Source organism: Monodelphis domestica, chromosome 3 (genome assembly GCF_027887165.1).
Source record: "Monodelphis domestica isolate mMonDom1 chromosome 3, mMonDom1.pri, whole genome shotgun sequence".
Lineage (NCBI taxonomy): Eukaryota > Metazoa > Chordata > Mammalia > Didelphimorphia > Didelphidae > Monodelphis > Monodelphis domestica.
The window spans coordinates 440,737,740-440,743,739 of NC_077229.1; positions in this window are offsets into that span (position 1 = coordinate 440,737,740).

A 6,000-nucleotide genomic window follows, 5' to 3' on the forward strand; every position below is an offset into this window, starting at 1 on the left:
AAATTGGAAAACATGGGCTAAATGATGTGAGGGAATCATGTCCAAGGTAAGTAAGGAGACAAGAAAGCATGCACATGCATCACCATATGATGAGAGAATGTTCAGTCAGTTAAAATTTATTGAGTTAGCCAGACTATTATGCCAAGTGTGCAGATGCAAAGAAAGATAAAAGGCTGCCTCTCTTCTCAAGAAGCTCACGCAGTCCAGCAAGGGAGACAACATGCAAACAATGAGGTATGAACAAACTCTATAGAAAATATATTAGAGTAGTCTCAGAGGGAAGAAACTAAGATTAAATAAGAAAGACAAAGACTTCTTGTAGACAGTGGGACTTTAACTGAAACTTGAAGAAAACCAGAGAAGTCAGAAGGCAAAGATGAAGAGGGAGAACATTTGAGGCATAAGAGACAGTCAAAGAAATCACTCAGAGTGGGCAAACAAGTGGAAGATAAATAGAAGTAGGGGGGGAAATTGAGGCAGAGAGATCAGCAAGCTTTTACAGTGGTCCAGGCATGATATGGTGAGTTCCTGGACCTAGGTGTTTGGCAGTATCAGAAGAGAGAAGGTTTTGGATATGAAAAGATATTTGGGTAGAAATGACAGGACTTGGCTTCTAATGGAATAATAGGGAATTGAGAGTGAGGATTTAAGAATAGCACTCAGGTTTTGAGCATGGGTGACTGAGAGAATGGTGGTACCTTTGATAGTAATATAGATATATAGAGACATATAGATAGTAATAGGGAAGTTAGGAAGAAAGATTTTGGAGAAAAGACAATAAGGTCAGTTTGGGATATATTGAGTTCAAAGTGTCAATGGGAAATCCAGTTCAAGATATCCAATGTCTTTCATGTATGACTGTTGAGTTACTCTCAGTAATCTTTAAGAAATAATACAGAGGGAACAGCTAAGTGGCTCAGTGGATAGAGAGACAGGCCTAGAAAAGGGTGGATCCTGTGTTCAAATCTGACCACAGATACTTCCCAGCTATGTGACTCTGGGCAAATTACTTGACTCCCATTGTCTAACCCTTACCACTATTCTGCCCTGTGAAACCAGTATTGATTCTAAGACAGAAGATAAAGGATAAAAAAAAAGGGATGGAGAATGGGAAATAATAGATGATGAGAGATGAGCAACTAGTACCTTCATTTTTTATATAGGAAAAACTACAAATTGACAGGATGGATGGCAATACCTACTAACATTTTAGAATGAAATATGAAATGAATTGTCATCACTGAGGTGCCAGCACACATTCCCGTGATGGAAAAAAAAAGATGAAATGACCGAGGAAACAAAGCCTCAGTTTTCTAAGCTTATCAATTCATTAAGCAATGCATGCCAGTTGACCAAGAAATTGGGACCGGGACTCTTCTTCAGTTTAGGACTGGCCTCTGAATACAGAGGGTGACAGACTTTTATGCATTAAAACAATCAAGCCAATTAAAAGGAAACAATCCATTAGGTAATCTGATTATTAATTAGAGGAAAGATTAGGGACTTACTTACCAAGTAGGGAGATGGAAAGAGAAAAGATACAATTCTCTGAATTCAGGAAAAGCGGTGTCCCACTTCTCCCCAACTATCTATAAATAGTCAAAGGAACATGGAAACAATATCTGATAGAGCAACATGGGACCTGTTTTCAGATAAGACATGTGGCTGGCTTGAGATGTACAGTTATAAGAAAACTCTTATCAATCTTTGTTTCTGGTCAACATAACCTAGTTAAAGGTCTCTAAAATAGCAGGTATAGGTTTCCCAGCCACACAGGGCCAGATTCTAATAATGCAATAAGGTTTTTTCCCGACAGTATTGTACTAGACCCATAATTGAATAGAAAAGGAACTAGTAATCTAGCTCCAGAATTGTCACAAGATGATGAAGTCAATGTGGCTTCCTCAACTCCCACAATTAACGACTTCCTATCTGAATCCCCTTAATTTTATCACATTCCCTAAGCACAAAGTCATGCCAAATTGGCTTCTTTTTCTTCTTGACAGGATTCTGAGACTGGGAAATCAGGAGAATGCTAGAAATGTAGTGCACGGAGACATCAAATATATACATATAGTTATATATGTTATATATATAATTTTTTAAAAATATCCTTGTGGACCAAAGAAATGCAGGCTGAATCATAGAATAGATAGGGAGATTCTTAATTAGTTGACTATATTCAAAAAGTGCTGATTAATGTATTGGTGTCCACCTGGAAGGAAGTCTCTAATGATAGTATTAAATGGCTCACTTCTTGGCTTTGTGCTCTTCAAAATTTTGATAAAATTATTTGGATGAAAACATAGAAATTTTCAGATGACCTGAAGCTGAGAGGGGATAGTTAATTCACTAGATGCCAGAATCTGAATGATGGGCCAAATTTGGACAAGATGAAAGTCCTATTGGGATAAATAATCAACAGTAAAAAAAATACAGGATGGGAAAGATGTGGCTTGATAACAGTTCTTATGGAAAAACTCAATGTGCCATGATTGCAAAAACAAAACAAAACAAAAACTGATGCAACCTGAAATGTATGTGTCTTAATAGAAATAGAGGGTCCAGGAAGAGGGATTACATTATTCAGACTACACGTGAAAATTTGTGTTCAATTGTGGCAATACATTCTAAGAAGACCAATGACATACTGCAGACTGCAGCCTGTCCCAAGGAGGGCAATTAAGCTGATGGAATGAATCAAAGATGTGTCACGTAAGAATCCTTTGAGGAAAAGGGGGATATTTAGCTGAAAAAAAAAAGAGGAAAAGTTAGGAGATACGTGATAGCTATTTCCAAGAATGTGAAATTCTTTCGTAAGACTGGGCTTTATGTCATGTACAAACCAGACTTGAGTGGCTTGCAGTCATTAAACAAATATATATTTAATGCCCTCTGTGCCAAGGCACCATATTAGATGTGGTGGCTGTGGGAGGGGAGAGGAAGGAAAGAAATGGGATATTAAAAGTGAACACTATGGTCACTGTCCTCCTCAAGCTTATGGCCCTGTTTGGGGGGGAAAAAGACAATAGTACAAATAACCATAATAGAGGCATTTGCAATATAGACAAAGGAGGTAATTTTGAGGAAAGAGATCGCTTTTGTCTTGGCGGGAGGGGGAAGGTTTATTAAGAAGGTAGCATTTGTGCTGGGCCTTGAAAACCAGGTAGGATACTAACAGGTGAAGATGTGTTGATGGTGCACAATTGACTCTCCAGGAGGAAAAAAAGAAAAGACACCCATGACACACTTTTAAATTCAATTTCCATTATTATTAACATTTTATCCATCTATTAAATCTAGACAATCTACAAAACAATATACCAAACCCTGGGTTGTAACATTTGTAGATTTCCTAAATGTAAAGGCTAACTCTGAAAATTGAAAAATTGGTTGTTGGGAGCAGGAGCTGGCTCCAGCACACTCATGGTAGGGAATGACAAATCTTTCAGGAGAAAGAAATGGATATAGTGTGATCTTTGGTGGTCCATTTCAGACCCAATGGTCTTTAAAGCCATCTTATCAGTTTTATTCCTGTTTTCTCTTTGGATTGTTGAGAATGAAATTAGAGTCAGATTATTGTTGGAGTGATTTCAAGGGATTCATGAATTTGGGTGAGGAAAAAAATGATATCTTTATTGTCACTAACTTCTGTATCCCCTTCAATTATTTAAACATTATATTCTGAGGCTTCACCAGAATGCCAGAGGTTGATGATCACCAAAATATTAAGAATCCCAAAGCTGAACAATTATCTTAAATTTTGGTAAATAGGATCCTAGAATTATATTTAGCAGCAAATTATAGTTATTAACTTGATTGTATTTTAAAATAGGTGTGCCTCGTTATTGAGTTGAAAGTATAGGGTGCTTTTAATTTTGTTTGGCAAGAGGTATATGGTTAAAAAATTTTTTTGGCCTCATTCCCAGGTCCTGACATAACAGCAAGAATTAAGACTTTACAAACAGAGACTATCTCATGAGCAAACTATTTTATCTGATCATCATGTCTGTAACATCATCATATTTAATTATCCTTTAGCATTCATTACTTTATTTTCTCTAAAACTTTATCTCCATGCCATAGTTACACCTTTAGCGTATTAACCTAAGGGAGGATCAGACTGGGAGCTGTTAAATGATTAAGTTGGCTACAGGAATATATTGCTGGAGGAAGAAATGACAAACTACTCCACTACTTTTGCCAAGAAAAACCCCAAATGGGGCCACAAATAGTTGGATGTAACTGAAATGACTCAACAACAACAGGGGTATATTGCTCATTTATTATCTTACAAAGTGAGCTAAAGCTCGTCAGTCTGTGGGACATGATCATTGTCATCATGTAAAGATAATTTCTATCATGATAGATGTAGATAAGATGATATAAAATATTAGTAGCAGTCTTTCTAAAGACATGAAGACAAGGCTTCTGGGAAGAGGAGACTGTCACCAAGCGGTGGAAGAGGTATAAGTCATTGACTTGTCTTCCTTGCACCTCTTATTAGATTGATTCATCCTCTTTAGGAAACAATTTGCTGGCTCTGTAATCCTGAGCACACACCAAATGGAGGCTGCAATACTTCACAGGCTTGTTATGGAAACGCTAATAAAAACAGATGGCAAAACACTCAGCATACTACCATAATCCAGGTTGGGGGCCAATTAACAAAGTTGTAACTGGGATGTTTACACAGACCTCACATTGTTCAGATGATTCGACTAGAATATGGGCATGAAAAATCACTTTTCTCTTCAAACCTTAGACTAGGCTCAGCTTTGTAGATAGTGGTGAATACGGGACACTTATAAGGCTGGTTGTTGAGCCTCTGAAGTTTCCACAAATGAGAAAATGGATTTGTTTATTTGTTTTCATCACCTATAAGGCACCCAGTCTTCCTATCTCTGTGCTTCCGGAAAGATTCCTTTTGAAACCATTTATTCAACAACCATTTATTAAACACTTGTGTACAAATCACCACTAGGATTTCCTCCCCCAATAAAGCTTTAGAAAAAGGTAAATAATATAAGTTAGCCACCCACCCCCACCCCCCCATGTTTCTTATCTGAATCAGTGGCAAGGACAAGATTCACTATTTCTGTTTTCCTCCAAAATGGACACCTCTCCTTGTAGGGGAAAAGACATATTCTTGTGTGATTTATGTGATCTTTTGTAAAAAAAATCTCTGGCTCTCGTAATTAAAAGAACATGTCTCTGGCTGTTCATTTTTAAGGCCAGCATGATGAAATTCCTCTTGGTATAGTCAAATATTTGTTAATTGTTGGGGAGAAGGAAATGAGGTTTCTGAGTAAAGGGATAGACAGCATTAGCAAAATAAAGGTACTAATTGTTTCTTCCTTTCCTGTAGGTCTCTTGGTACCAATGAAAAGGAAAATAGACATGACAGACAAAAATAAATCAAATTTTCTTGATAAAATCTGGGTCTCATGCTTTGCATAACAATAGCACGATAAAGGTATGATAAAAGGAAAACAATCATATTATCTTGTGAATTAAAAAAAAAAACCTCCAAGGCTTAAGTCATCTGTAGCTCTATTGCTTTGCCTCACATAATCTTCATATAAAATACAATGTCATATAAAATATAATAGATGTGAAATCTGTTGATGTCTAATAAAACTTCTAAAGGACACTCACTTTAATGGAGAAATCAATCAAGTCACATTTTACATTTATTCAGTATTTTACAATTCACAAATGTCTTTCACATATACTGTCGAGTCTCAAAAAACAGCCCTGTGGAATAGACAGGGCATGCAGTATTATGCCCATATTGTGCTGAAAGTGGAGCGTAGACACATTAAGTGACTTGCCCAAGTTCACAAAGCTGGCAGACCTGTCACATGAACCCAAGTCTGAATGAAGCAGTTTGTCCTCAATTATTCCTTTGTCATTATTCGTTCTTGTTCGCCTTTCAAAGTTTCTCCACTCCCATGTTTGAACTTCAAAGTTTCTCTCCAGTTCAGGTCTTTTAATCAG